Here is a 15,183-nt window from a genome sequence, read left to right on the forward strand (position 1 = left end):
ATACATTTGAAGAAACTATGAATGATAGTAGCTGTAACCAGTTTAGTCTAAGTCCTGATTTCTACTAGAGTTCTTTCATACTTGCAGTACTTTGACCACTCAGTATTCACAGTCGTATTTCACGTGGTTTGCACTACTTAGTTGCACTAAGAAATGGACGAACATCTATTGGCATTTAGCAATGAACATGTAAGTCTTACAAGCTAACCATAGCCAATCCATCAGCCTCGGTGGCCAAGTGGTAAGGCGTCGGTCTCGTAAACCGAAGATCCTGGGTTCAATCCCCAGTCGGGGCTCATTCTTTGGCTATCAACGAAACATACACGAGAGGTCGGATCCCACAGTATTGTACTAACAAGATAAATTCTCCCTTATCATCATGCAGATAGGCGTATGCGGTACATCCCTGGAAAAACGGATGAGTGTGAACAAACGCATGTGGAAGGCATTTCACATATCACATATATAAACTTCACAACAACAATTGAGAAAATTATACTGACGAATGGAGAGGAATCCATAACTATCTCTATGAAAGGTGCAGGCTCAATTTGATACGTTTCACTTGATTATTCATTTCGAAATTTCTCTTGTGACCAAATGAAGAATAACAAGTATGAAAAGCATTGCAATCTTACTTCAGATAAATATTAGGAAGATACCACTTACCTTTAGCAAAAGTATTAAAGGAAACATCAGTCATGTACAACATGTATTACGTGCTTTGCCTTTCACTTTCAGTGACATGTGTCAGAATTCGATTGACTATCAGCAAGGACCATGCATGTGAAGTAAACGTAAACGTTGCTGTGCTGTGCACCTCCTTGGCCAAATGGTAAGGCGTCGGTCTGGTAAAGTGGAGATCCCAGAAAGTTAACAGGCGCATACCCATCACATCCCATATGCAGTCGACTCATTTGAAGATACTGACACGTATCAAAGAAACTGAATGTTGCAGCTATGATATTGTTTCGTGAAACTGGTCAAGAATTTGTGTTGCAGGAAAACTAATTATTATAGGGCTAACGATAATGATGCAATACACAGAAAAATGTATGCTGAACGTATTTTTCAAGTGTGCAAATTGTGTATAGATCCTGTCTCTAAGAGCTTAATTTCAGAGCAATTTGAACTGAGTTTGACATTAGAGTATACGTCATATATTTGGCGTACTTGTCAGGGACGCTCATAACACTTAGTACATAGTTGAATCACATGACCTTCGGGTATCATTTGTCACTTATCTATGGCTCAAATAGCGCGTTCTTCAAATGATTGTGTTTGCTCAGCCTTTGTCAGCCTCGGTGGCCAAGTGGTAAGGCGTCGGTCTCGTAAACCGAAGATCCTGGGTTCAAATCCCAGTCGGGGCTTTTTCTTTTGTAGAAATATTATCAATTTATTGGTATGGTGCATATTTGAATACAGCAGATGTTGTACTCTGATATCGATTGCAGTAATCCTTCATTTTGAAAGACGACAATTTATTCTCCAGAAATTATTGACAAGATACATACAGGAAGTTCTATGACTTATTGAAGAAGACGAACTAGAATTCATACTTAAAATGGAATATGCAATAGCTTGACCATTTAAATATAGACACGTGTACTTTATGCAAACACTAACTGACATACATTGTAACAAACTATGAATGATAGTAGCTGTAACCAGTTTAGTGTAAGTCCTGATTTCTACTAGAGTTCTTTCATACTTGCAGTACTTTGACCACTCAGTATTCACAGTCGTATTTCACGTGGTTTGCACTACTTAGTTGCACTAAGAAATGGACGAACATCTATTGGCATTTAGCAATGAACATGTAAGTCTTACAAGCTAACCATAGCCAATCCATCAGCCTCGGTGGCCAAGTGGTAAGGCGTCGGTCTCGTAAACCGAAGATCCTGGGTTCAATCCCCAGTCGGGGCTCATTCTTTGGCTATCAACGAAACATACACGAGAGGTCGGATCCCACAGTATTGTACTAACAAGATAAATTCTCCCTTATCATCATGCAGATAGGCGTATGCGGTACATCCCTGGAAAACGGATGAGTGTGAACAAACGCATGTGGAAGGCATTTCACATATCACATATATAAACTTCACAACAACAATTGAGAAAATTATACTGACGAATGGAGAGGAATCCATAACTATCTATATGAAAGGTGCAGGCTCAATTTGATACGTTTCACTTGATTATTCATTTCGAAATTTCTCTTGTGACCAAATGAAGAATAACAAGTATGAAAAGCATTGCAATCTTACTTCAGATAAATATTAGGAAGATACCACTTACCTTTAGCAAAAGTATTAAAGGAAACATCAGTCATGTACAACATGTATTACGTGCTTTGCCTTTCACTTTCAGTGACATGTGTCAGAATTCGATTGACTATCAGGAAGGACCATGCATGTGAAGTAAACGTAAACGTTGCTGTGCTGTGCACCTCCTTGGCCAAATGGTAAGGCGTCGGTCTGGTAAAGTGGAGATCCCAGAAAGTTAACAGGCGCATACCCATCACATCCCATATGCAGTCGACTCATTTGAAGATACTGACACGTATCAAAGAAACTGAATGTTGCAGCTATGATATTGTTTCGTGAAACTGGTCAAGAATTTGTGTTGCAGGAAAACTAATTATTATAGGGCTAACGATAATGATGCAATACACAGAAAAATGTATGCTGAACGTATTTTTCAAGTGTGCAAATTGTGTATAGATCCTGTCTCTAAGAGCTTAATTTCAGAGCAATTTGAACTGAGTTTGACATTAGAGTATACGTCATATATTTGGCGTACTTTTCAGGGACGCTCATAACACTTAGTACATAGTTGAATCACATGACCTTCGGGTATCATTTGTCACTTATCTATGGCTCAAATAGCGTTCTTCAAATGATTGTGTTTGCTCAGCCTTTGTCAGCCTCGGTGGCCAAGTGGTAAGGCGTCGGTCTCGTAAACCGAAGATCCTGGGTTCAAATCCCAGTCGGGGCTTTTTCTTTTGTAGAAATATTATCAATTTATTGGTATGGTGCATATTTGAATACAGCAGATGTTGTACTCTGATATCGATTGCAGTAATCCTTCATTTTGAAAGACGACAATTTATTCTCCAGAAATTATTGACAAGATACATACAGGAAGTTCTATGATTTATTGAAGAAGACGAACTAGAATTCATACTTAAAATGGAATATGCAATAGCTTGACCATTTAAATATAGACACGTGTACTTTATGCAAACACTAACTGACATACATTGTAACAAACTATGAATGATAGTAGCTGTAACCAGTTTAGTGTAAGTCCTGATTTCTACTAGAGTTCTTTCATACTTGCAGTACTTTGACCACTCAGTATTCACAGTCGTATTTCACGTGGTTTGCACTACTTAGTTGCACTAAGAAATGGACGAACATCTATTGGCATTTAGCAATGAACATGTAAGTCTTACAAGCTAACCATAGCCAATCCATCAGCCTCGGTGGCCAAGTGGTAAGGCGTCGGTCTCGTAAACCGAAGATCCTGGGTTCAATCCCCAGTCGGGGCTCATTCTTTTGGCTATCAACGAAACATACACGAGAGGTCGGATCCCACAGTATTGTACTAACAAGATAAATTCTCCCTTATCATCATGCAGATAGGCGTATGCGGTACATCCCTGGAAAAACGGATGAGTGTGAACAAACGCATGTGGAAGGCATTTCACATATCACATATATAAACTTCACAACAACAATTGAGAAAATTATACTGACGAATGGAGAGGAATCCATAACTATCTCTATGAAAGGTGCAGGCTCAATTTGATACGTTTCACTTGATTATTCATTTCGAAATTTCTCTTGTGACCAAATGAAGAATAACAAGTATGAAAAGCATTGCAATCTTACTTCAGATAAATATTAGGAAGATACCACTTACCTTTAGCAAAAGTATTAAAGGAAACATCAGTCATGTACAACATGTATTACGTGCTTTGCCTTTCACTTTCAGTGACATGTGTCAGAATTCGATTGACTATCAGGAAGGACCATGCATGTGAAGTAAACGTAAACGTTGCTGTGCTGTGCACCTCCTTGGCCAAATGGTAAGGCGTCGGTCTGGTAAAGTGGAGATCCCAGAAAGTTAACAGGCGCATACCCATCACATCCCATATGCAGTCGACTCATTTGAAGATACTGACACGTATCAAAGAAACTGAATGTTGCAGCTATGATATTGTTTCGTGAAACTGGTCAAGAATTTGTGTTGCAGGAAAACTAATTATTATAGGGCTAACGATAATGATGCAATACACAGAAAAATGTATGCTGAACGTATTTTTCAAGTGTGCGAATTGTGTATAGATCCTGTCTCTAAGAGCTTAATTTCAGAGCAATTTGAACTGAGTTTGACATTAGAGTATACGTCATATATTTGGCGTACTTGTCAGGGACGCTCATAACACTTAGTACATAGTTGAATCACATGACCTTCGGGTATCATTTGTCACTTATCTATGGCTCAAATAGCGCGTTCTTCAAATGATTGTGTTTGCTCAGCCTTTGTCAGCCTCGGTGGCCAAGTGGTAAGGCGTCGGTCTCGTAAACCGAAGATCCTGGGTTCAAATCCCAGTCGGGCTTTTTCTTTTGTAGAAATATTATCAATTTATTGGTATGGTGCATATTTGAATACAGCAGATGTTGTACTCTGATATCGATTGCAGTAATCCTTCATTTTGAAAGACGACAATTTATTCTCCAGAAATTATTGACAAGATACATACAGGAAGTTCTATGACTTATTGAAGAAGACGAACTAGAATTCATACTTAAAATGGAATATGCAATAGCTTGACCATTTAAATATAGACACGTGTACTTTATGCAAACACTAACTGACATACATTTGTAACAAACTATGAATGATAGTAGCTGTAACCAGTTTAGTGTAAGTCCTGATTTCTACTAGAGTTCTTTCATACTTGCAGTACTTTGACCACTCAGTATTCACAGTCGTATTTCACGTGGTTTGCACTACTTAGTTGCACTAAGAAATGGACGAACATCTATTGGCATTTAGCAATGAACATGTAAGTCTTACAAGCTAACCATAGCCAATCCATCAGCCTCGGTGGCCAAGTGGTAAGGCGTCGGTCTCGTAAACCGAAGATCCTGGGTTCAATCCCCAGTCGGGGCTCATTCTTTGGCTATCAACGAAACATACACGAGAGGTCGGATCCCACAGTATTGTACTAACAAGATAAATTCTCCCTTATCATCATGCAGATAGGCGTATGCGGTACATCCCTGGAAAAACGGATGAGTGTGAACAAACGCATGTGGAAGGCATTTCACATATCACATATATAAACTTCACAACAACAATTGAGAAAATTATACTGACGAATGGAGAGGAATCCATAACTATCTCTATGAAAGGTGCAGGCTCAATTTGATACGTTTCACTTGATTATTCATTTCGAAATTTCTCTTGTGACCAAATGAAGAATAACAAGTATGAAAAGCATTGCAATCTTACTTCAGATAAATATTAGGAAGATACCACTTACCTTTAGCAAAAGTATTAAAGGAAACATCAGTCATGTACAACATGTATTACGTGCTTTGCCTTTCACTTTCAGTGACATGTGTCAGAATTCGATTGACTATCAGCAAGGACCATGCATGTGAAGTAAACGTAAACGTTGCTGTGCTGTGCACCTCCTTGGCCAAATGGTAAGGCGTCGGTCTGGTAAAGTGGAGATCCCAGAAAGTTAACAGGCGCATACCCATCACATCCCATATGCAGTCGACTCATTTGAAGATACTGACACGTATCAAAGAAACTGAATGTTGCAGCTATGATATTGTTTCGTGAAACTGGTCAAGAATTTGTGTTGCAGGAAAACTAATTATTATAGGGCTAACGATAATGATGCAATACACAGAAAAATGTATGCTGAACGTATTTTTCAAGTGTGCGAATTGTGTATAGATCCTGTCTCTAAGAGCTTAATTTCAGAGCAATTTGAACTGAGTTTGACATTAGAGTATACGTCATATATTTGGCGTACTTGTCAGGGACGCTCATAACACTTAGTACATAGTTGAATCACATGACCTTCGGGTATCATTTGTCACTTATCTATGGCTCAAATAGCGCGTTCTTCAAATGATTGTGTTTGCTCAGCCTTTGTCAGCCTCGGTGGCCAAGTGGTAAGGCGTCGGTCTCGTAAACCGAAGATCCTGGGTTCAAATCCCAGTCGGGGCTTTTCTTTGTAGAAATATTATCAATTTATTGGTATGGTGCATATTTGAATACAGCAGATGTTGTACTCTGATATCGATTGCAGTAATCCTTCATTTTGAAAGACGACAATTTATTCTCCAGAAATTATTGACAAGATACATACAGGAAGTTCTATGACTTATTGAAGAAGACGAACTAGAATTCATACTTAAAATGGAATATGCAATAGCTTGACCATTTAAATATAGACACGTGTACTTTATGCAAACACTAACTGACATACATTTGTAAGAAACTATGAATGATAGTAGCTGTAACCAGTTTAGTGTAAGTCCTGATTTCTACTAGAGTTCTTTCATACTTGCAGTACTTTGACCACTCAGTATTCACAGTCGTATTTCACCTGGTTTGCACTACTTAGTTGCACTAAGAAATGGACGAACATCTATTGGCATTTAGCAATGAACATGTAAGTCTTACAAGCTAACCATAGCCAATCCATCAGCCTCGGTGGCCAAGTGGTAAGGCGTCGGTCTCGTAAACCGAAGATCCTGGGTTCAATCCCCAGTCGGGGCTCATTCTTTTGGCTATCAACGAAACATACACGAGAGGTCGGATCCCACAGTATTGTACTAACAAGATAAATTCTCCTTATCATCATGCAGATAGGCGTATGCGGTACATCCCTGGAAAAACGGATGAGTGTGAACAAACGCATGTGGAAGGCATTTCACATATCACATATATAAACTTCACAACAACAATTGAGAAAATTATACTGACGAATGGAGAGGAATCCATAACTATCTATATGAAAGGTGCAGGCTCAATTTGATACGTTTCACTTGATTATTCATTTCGAAATTTCTCTTGTGACCAAATGAAGAATAACAAGTATGAAAAGCATTGCAATCTTACTTCAGATAAATATTAGGAAGATACCACTTACCTTTAGCAAAATTATTAAAGGAAACATCAGTCATGTACAACATGTATTAGGTGCTTTGCCTTTCACTTTCAGTGACATGTGTCAGAATTCGATTGACTATCAGGAAGGACCATGCATGTGAAGTAAACGTAAACGTTGCTGTGCTGTGCACCTCCTTGGCCAAATGGTAAGGCGTCGGTCTGGTAAACTGGAGATCCCAGAAAGTTAACAGGCGCATACCCATCACATCCCATATGCAGTCGACTCATTTGAAGATACTGACACGTATCAAAGAAACTGAATGTTGCAGCTATGATATTGTTTCGTGAAACTGGTCAAGAATTTGTGTTGCAGGAAAACTAATTATTATAGGGCTAACGATAATGATGCAATACACTGAAAAATGTATGCTGAACGTATTTTCAAGTGTGCAAATTGTGTATAGATCCTGTCTCTAAGAGCTTAATTTCAGAGCAATTTGAACTGAGTTTGACATTAGAGTATACGTCATATATTTGGCGTACATTTCAGGGACGCTCATAAACACTTAGTACATATTTGAATCACATGACCTTCGGGTATCATTTGTCACTTATCTATGACTCAAATAGTGCGTTCTTCAAATGATTGTGTTTGCTCAGCATTTGTCAGCCTCGGTGGCCAAGTGGTAAGGCGTCGGTCTCGTAAACCGAAGATCCTGGGTTCAAATCCCAGTCGGGGCTTTTTCTTTGTAGAAATATTATCAATTAATTGGTATGGTGCATATTTGAATACAGCAGATGTTGTACTCTGATATCGATTGCAGTAATCCTTCATTTTGAAAGACGACAATTTATTCTCCAGAAATTATTGACAAGATACATACAGGAAGTTCTATGATTTATTGAAGAAGACGAACTAGAATTCATACTTAAAATGGAATATGCAATAGCTTGACCATTTAAATATAGACACGTGTACTTTATGCAAACACTAACTGACATACATTTGAAGAAACTATGAATGATAGTAGCTGTAACCAGTTTAGTCTAAGTCCTGATTTCTACTAGAGTTCTTTCATACTTGCAGTACTTTGACCACTCAGTATTCACAGTCGTATTTCACCTGGTTTGCACTACTTAGTTGCACTAAGAAATGGACGAACATCTATTGGCATTTAGCAATGAACATGTAAGTCTTACAAGCTAACCATAGCCAATCCATCAGCCTCGGTGGCCAAGTGGTAAGGCGTCGGTCTCGTAAACCGAAGATCCTGGGTTCAATCCCCAGTCGGGGCTCATTCTTTTGGCTATCAACGAAACATACACGAGAGGTCGGATCCCACAGTATTGTACTAACAAGATAAATTCTCCCTTATCATCATGCAGATAGGCGTATGCGGTACATCCCTGGAAAAACGGATGGGTGTGAACAAACGCATGTGGAAGGCATTTCACATATCACATATGTAAACTTCACAACAACAATTGAGAAAATTATACTGACGAATGGAGAGGAATCCATAACTACCTGGGTCGATCAAAAAGTACGTGAACTAACTGTATTCTCGATGTCCAATGTTTGAAAAGCTTCCATTTTATTTTGAAGGAATGTTTAGCAAAGTCATATCCGAAATTTCACATATGTGGGTAATGTGGTTAACGAGATATTAGTCATCACAACAGATTGGGGTATAATATTGCTAACAAAACTGCAGAAAATGAAAAACGATCTGTCATTTGGTACCTCTTTGATAATGGTATGCCCTCTGAGTATATCATATAAAATATGTTCAGTATAGTATTGGATGACTTCCCGTCATTATCAACAGTTGAAGATTTGGATTACTTAATTTATATTTAGTTGCGGGCTGTTTTTTAAGGACACCCCAATTTCAATCTTCCTAAAACATTGTCCAGATATTCAAGCTGGTACTGTTTACAATATATTGTGAGCTGACACTTGTGTGACCATTCAGTGTTTAGTTTGAACCCTTGGAATCATGTATGAATAAGTGAAAACATTAGAATAAGTTATGTCCTTATGATTACGTCATCTGAAAAGGGATGGGTAGTGTCTCAAAGCTCTTTCAGTCAACATGAAGGGAGGAGTCACTTTAACAAGCGATTGTAATTTCAAATTGCTTGTTTATGAACTTTAATATCTAAGTGGTCATTCTAGGGGACTTCTATGATCACACAAAATAGTTCTTGCATATTTTGTTTCCTGAAGTTTTTGATGCATGTATTGTAGTTCTTTGAGGGTACCAAGATAAAATGTCAATCAAAATGGGGATCGTGAGACTGGAACATAGCAAAGCCAAACTTATAGGACTACCGATAATGATGCAAAACACTGAAAAATGCATGCTGAACGTATTTTTTCAGGTCTACAAATGGTGTATAGATCCTGTTTCTAAGAGTTTACTTTTAGAGCAGTTTGAACTTGGTTGGACATTACAGTAATCGTCGTTCATTTGACATAGTTTTCTGGGATGTTAAATATAAGTCAACATAGTTCGTTCACGTTTGGATAATACTAGTCACTTATCTATGGTTCAAATGACTGTTGACCGCCTCCGTGGTGTAGTGGTTAGAGCGTTCGCCCGGAGAGCGGAAGGTCGCGGGTTCGATCCCCGACCGCGTCATACCAAAAGACGTTAAAATATGGTACTTGTTGGTCCCTGCCTGGCGCTCGGCATTAATGTGTACAACAAGGACTGGTCGGCTCGGAGTCAGTATAATGTGTCTGAGTGGGGTATTCATGCTTCACTGCGGCATGGTATCTCAGTGGGCTAGCACTATAAAACCAGCTTAAGTCTGGGCTAGTACAAGCAGCCGCACATACACATACACACGCATGCACGTCGTCATATGGGCGAAATATTCTCAAGCACGACGTTAAACCCAATTTCAGCTCAGCTCAAATGACTGTTTGTTCAACCTTCTTGACCCTTGTCTTAGTTGTAAATCGTCGGTCTCGTAAACCGAAGACCCTGCTTTGAAATTCCAGGCGTTATTGTGTAGGAATACATGTACATAGCTTTTTTGTATTGTGCATTTGTTGCACCCAATTTGTGCAACTATCCATTGGGTGCACTGGGCAATGCTTGCAATGAGTAAATAGTTATCTGCTCATTGTATGTGAATGATATGGGCAACCAGTTTGCTTATTTAACGCAATGGACAGGTTATTGCTGTGCCCAATGCATGCAATTGAAATTGTTTTATATGTTTTGCCTTTAATAATAATGGTTGGTCGCATTTTGGTCAAAGTCTACATTTGGTCAATCGTATTATTTTAATGCCGTATACTGTTTGTGTTTTACAGTAGCAGTATCTTTGAGAAATAACTAGGTGAATAGATCTTTGTAAAATAACCATGCCATATTGTTTTCTTGAAAAAGATTTAAAAAACTCATACACATTAATGTCCATTGAATGAATCATATACATAAATAAGATAGATGCGATGGTTTCATGAGCCATTGTGAGTGTTAAATAATGACAAAATATGAATGATATTGGCTGAAAACAATACAGTATTTTTGCTAATTTCATTAGTCAGAATAGTACCAACAACTGTAGAAATTCGACCTGATCATTATGCAGATGCGCTTTTGCGGCACATCCCTGGGAAGAAGAGAAAGGTGTGTACAAACCCATGAGAGTGAGTGAGTGAGTTTAGTTTTACGCCGCACTCGGAAATATTCCAACTACATGGCGGCGGTCTGTAAATAATCGAGTCTGGACAAGGCAATCCAGTGACCAGCAGCATGACCATTGATCTTTACGGGCAAAGTAACTGAACGATTTTAGCGTTGTAGTGTATGTTTTTTAATGTCACCGCTGAAAAACCTCTTACAATACAATACTGTAATTGGCATCTTTATATATTGAAAAGGGGCGGTGGGGTAGCCTAGTGGTTAAAGCGTTGGCTCGTCACGCCGAAGACCCGGGTTCGAATCCCCACATGGGTACAATGTGTGAAGCCCATTTCTGGTGTCCCCCGTCGTGATGTTGCTGGAATATTGCTAAAAGCGGCGTAAAACCAAACTCAGTCAGTCAGTATATTGAAAAGTACTGGTTTTGTTAAAGAAAATACTGGAAAATACTAACGTTTTACTCTATAGTCCGTTTTATTGATTCTCCCAGAATAAAATGCGTTATGCGTTCCCCTATATTAACAACAAATCCAAAATACCTGGAGAAAAGTGGCCGAAGGTGCGGAAAAGATTTTTAAGTGTTGGTCGTGAAATTGAAGATGCCAGGTTCAATGTCAGGACGTGCCGAATGCTATTGCATTGGATTGACAATACGACAGATTTGTGCGTTAAATCAATAACGGGTATTTGATCCATGATGCATGAGGCTACCGGAGATTACCGGCTAAGAAGACAGACGCCTTACCACGTGGCTAACAGGATGGTGGACGGGAGATTAAGGACTGTATCATATGTTTAATGAAACATTTTTTCTCGAGATACACGTGACATTTTTTTCCATTCATCCAACCCCTAACTGGGGTTCTTTAAATAATAATAAAATGTATAAAAAATATGAAATACCATCATATTTACAAGCCGTCCACGCATTTGCGAGACATTTTGACGACCCAAAAAAAACCTTTTCGCTGCGCCGTTGTTTTCATGCACACCGTACTGTCAACGATACTGTGAACTGGACAAAATGACCTAGGTATGTGTATTTTTCCGAAAGGAGCCCCGACTGGGAATTTTGATCTTGGATATTCTGTATACGAGACCGACGCCTCACCGCTGTTACATTATAAACGGCCCATCTGTCAATGTTAGTGAGAGCAAAGCTGAGTTTAAAAGTACCGGGGCAATCTTCTAACGACATGTTCATGAATACAAACTGAGACCCGACTGGGAATTGAATCAAGGTCAGTATGTACCACGGCGACGCCTAACAATGCAAATTATTCAAATTAATTAACCCTGTTTATTTATCACGTGATTTGAATCGAAATCAGCCATCTGCTATACTTGTAAATTGTATCGCTTATCAGTGGATGGCTGGAATACGAGAGATACCCTATTGGTTTAAACAAGAACTTATTCTGAATTGCTCCTATTGACATGGGTGTGTGAAAGCGAGTATGTGAGTTTGCTTTTACGATAATTTGAACTCAATTCCAGCGACATCAAGGTGTATGAGCCCTCCAAAAACCTCAATCACGTAACACAAAGCAGTTTACTACCTTTGTAAACAAATGTGTTAGCGTTAACGCAGCTTTGTTGTAGAGTAAGGTTCAGGCCCACGTTTATCGGATCCTTGTTTATAGTGAAGTTAGTTTTACGCCGCACTCAGCAATATTCCAGCTATATGGCGGCGGTCTGTAAATTATCGAGTCTGGACCAAACAATCCAGTGATCAATAACATGAGCATCGACCTGCACAATTGGGAACCGATGCGAGTGTCAACCAAGCCAGCGAGCCTGACCACCCGATCCCGTTAGCCGCCTCTTACGACAAGCATGGGTTACTGAAGACCAATTCTAACCGGATCTTCTATCGGATCCTGGCCCAACTAAGGTCGAAAGTAGACAGCGTATTCCGGCACCGTAAAATCCGGACAACCTGTGCTCCAATAACGTAATAACTCCACATTACGAAATAACGTAACAATTTTATAACAGTTTTACTCTTGTCCACTGGCACCGTTTCACAAAGCGTTAGGCTGTCGTAAGTCTCAATTAAAATGTCGGCAAAAAAAACTTGATCTATGTACGTGGTCCGTATCACACAAGGGACAGTGGCGTTTATACGACCGCAACTAACACTTCAACATTAAGTTAAGACCCGAGCCCTGAGCTCGCCTTGTTGAATGATGCCCAGGATTTTAACCATGAAGTTCACTCCCCGTGTTTACGGGTGTCTTGAAGACAGTTACGAACACACATCTATTCCGCTGACAGGTCCGTGGTTAAGGCGGGATCCTTCCTACCGTTTGAATCCCAATACGGCTGCTAATTCAAAGTGGCATTGTTGGAACAAGCGGAGTAAGGTTTACTAATGGGGGAGTAAGTAAGCTTGGTTTAACGCCGCTTTGAGCATGTTTTATTTATCCAGTTTTATTTGTCCCGAAGAGATGCATGCTTTAGACGCCTTCCTCTTTGATGAAATCCCATGATCACTGAAACCTGACATGCTTAGAAGGTCGCATCAGAATTGCACGTCCTTGATGATTGTCTCACCCGTGCAGCCACTACTAAACAAGTGGAAGGGTAATCGAAGTTGTCAGCCGTGTACATGTCTCTCCGGCGGAAGTGAGCGGTACTTTGTCACAGACCACGTAAAGCAAGCACAGTACATGGGTGTTTCCGTGCAAGACACTGAAGATACTTGTATAAAATACAGACTTAAGTAAATACAGAACAACAAAAATCAAACCTCGCAAATATTTTATGTGACAATTTACTCGTCGTTCACATGGTAATTTCGACTGAATCAAGCTGATAGAAAGCAGAAAATAAATTTTCGCAAGTCTTTATTGCCTGTATACTGTTTTTCTTATCTTTCTAGGGCGGTGCGGGGACCTAGTGGTTAAAGCATTCGCTTGTCGCGCCGTTCTTCTCCCCACATGTGTGAAACCCATTTCTGGTGTCGCCCGCCGTGATATTGCTGGAATAGTGCTAAAAGCGGCGTAAAACCATATTCACTCACTGCTGGAATATTGCTAAGGGCAGCATAACAGCACACTCACTCACACGTGTATTGCGGGAGCATATTCTCCGCTTACAGGATCTTGAAACCTTTATATAACCTGTTGTTTAGATAAATTAAAGTCTTCACCGTCATCAATTCAAAATCAAGCGTTTGACTTAGAAAATGTTCACACGACTGACCGGAGACAGCTACCAGAAAGTGAATAAGAAATGTGCAGTGCGCATGTCAAAAATCAATGTGCTCAGTAAAGGCCCATCAAAACATTTATTTGGGCCTTTACGGCTTTCAAGCACTTGCCCGTCAGAGTGGTTTGTGAGGGTCCATCAAAACATTTGTTTGGACTATCATATGCGTTCCATGCTTTCAAGAGTGAGTGAGTGAATATAGTTTTACGCCGCTTTTAGCAATATTCCAGCAATATCATGGAGGGGGACACCAGAAACGTACCCACGTGGGGTATCGAACACTTTAACCACCAGGCTACCCCATCGCCCCTATGCTTTCAGGAACTTGTAAGCACATACAGACTTTCACATTTTGCACTTACTCCTGTTTGTCAACTCTACCGGAGTAGGGTATGAGACAGATACATCCACACTTTCTTCTGTGAATCGGTCAATATCTATACAGCTGTGGTCATAAGGCGACACATCCGCACCTGACATATCGACCGATACACCCCGGAAAGCGTGGGTGTTTACCTTACATGTCAGCTTGTTGGAAGAAGGTCCGAAGAGATGCAGGTCTCTGATTTGTGTCAGTATGATGTTACTACTGTGTGTGTAGACATGAGTCTTTTTCAAACATTTGGTTCGATAAACTTTAAATTTTGAGGCCAGTAACAAATATAAAATGTTTTTTGCATTATGATCCAAATGGCATCATGTAAATGACGAAAGCGTTAAAGCTGTTCCGATACTTGCATACACGTCAGTAAACATAATATGGACACGTATTCAAATAAACACCACAGGAAGTTCTTTACGTCTTTGTGAAAAGGTATGTTCTAGTTTTAGGGTGATCGCATCTTTGAGTGAAAGTTTAGTTACACGCCGCACTCAGCAATATTTCAGCTATATGGTTTGTAAATAATTGAGTCTGGACCAGGAATTCCAGTGATCAAAAGCATGAGCATCGATAAGCGCATTTGGGATACGATGACATGTGTCAACCATATCAGGAAGCCTGACTATCACTCACTCACTCAATCATACATCGTTGGTGTAGTAACTTCAATTCCCAACATACTGGTTGTACATGTTTAATCATTCAAAACGAGTATTGGACTTGCGCTTTCGGTTAATGACGCCTTACCACTTGTTCACCCAAACGAATAGAATATAACTG

At 39.6% G+C, this 15,183-nt stretch overlaps 11 non-coding genes across 11 annotated transcripts; all 11 read left to right on the forward strand.

Annotated features, from left to right (window-relative positions):
* Positions 1–224: 224 nt before the first annotated feature.
* On the forward strand, positions 225–296 carry Trnat-cgu. Its single transcript has one exon. It is a non-coding gene; the product is annotated as a tRNA-Thr (tRNA).
* A 1,002-nt stretch (positions 297–1,298) lies between these two features.
* Trnat-cgu lies at positions 1,299–1,370 on the forward strand. The gene has a single exon. It is a non-coding gene; the product is annotated as a tRNA-Thr (tRNA).
* Positions 1,371–1,854: 484 nt separating this feature from the next.
* Positions 1,855–1,926, forward strand: Trnat-cgu. Its single transcript has one exon. It is a non-coding gene; the product is annotated as a tRNA-Thr (tRNA).
* A 999-nt stretch (positions 1,927–2,925) lies between these two features.
* Positions 2,926–2,997, forward strand: Trnat-cgu. The gene has a single exon. It is a non-coding gene; the product is annotated as a tRNA-Thr (tRNA).
* Positions 2,998–3,481: 484 nt separating this feature from the next.
* On the forward strand, positions 3,482–3,553 carry Trnat-cgu. The gene has a single exon. It is a non-coding gene; the product is annotated as a tRNA-Thr (tRNA).
* A 1,002-nt stretch (positions 3,554–4,555) lies between these two features.
* Trnat-cgu lies at positions 4,556–4,628 on the forward strand. Its single transcript has one exon. It is a non-coding gene; the product is annotated as a tRNA-Thr (tRNA).
* A 484-nt stretch (positions 4,629–5,112) lies between these two features.
* Positions 5,113–5,184, forward strand: Trnat-cgu. The gene has a single exon. It is a non-coding gene; the product is annotated as a tRNA-Thr (tRNA).
* A 1,002-nt stretch (positions 5,185–6,186) lies between these two features.
* Trnat-cgu lies at positions 6,187–6,258 on the forward strand. The gene has a single exon. It is a non-coding gene; the product is annotated as a tRNA-Thr (tRNA).
* Positions 6,259–6,741: 483 nt separating this feature from the next.
* Positions 6,742–6,813, forward strand: Trnat-cgu. Its single transcript has one exon. It is a non-coding gene; the product is annotated as a tRNA-Thr (tRNA).
* Positions 6,814–7,815: 1,002 nt separating this feature from the next.
* Positions 7,816–7,887, forward strand: Trnat-cgu. The gene has a single exon. It is a non-coding gene; the product is annotated as a tRNA-Thr (tRNA).
* A 483-nt stretch (positions 7,888–8,370) lies between these two features.
* Positions 8,371–8,442, forward strand: Trnat-cgu. Its single transcript has one exon. It is a non-coding gene; the product is annotated as a tRNA-Thr (tRNA).
* The last annotated feature ends 6,741 nt before the right edge of the window (positions 8,443–15,183 follow it).

Source organism: Haliotis rubra, unplaced genomic scaffold, assembly GCF_003918875.1.
Source record: "Haliotis rubra isolate DU_JTF1 unplaced genomic scaffold, ASM391887v1 Scf571, whole genome shotgun sequence".
Taxonomy (NCBI): domain Eukaryota; kingdom Metazoa; phylum Mollusca; class Gastropoda; order Lepetellida; family Haliotidae; genus Haliotis; species Haliotis rubra.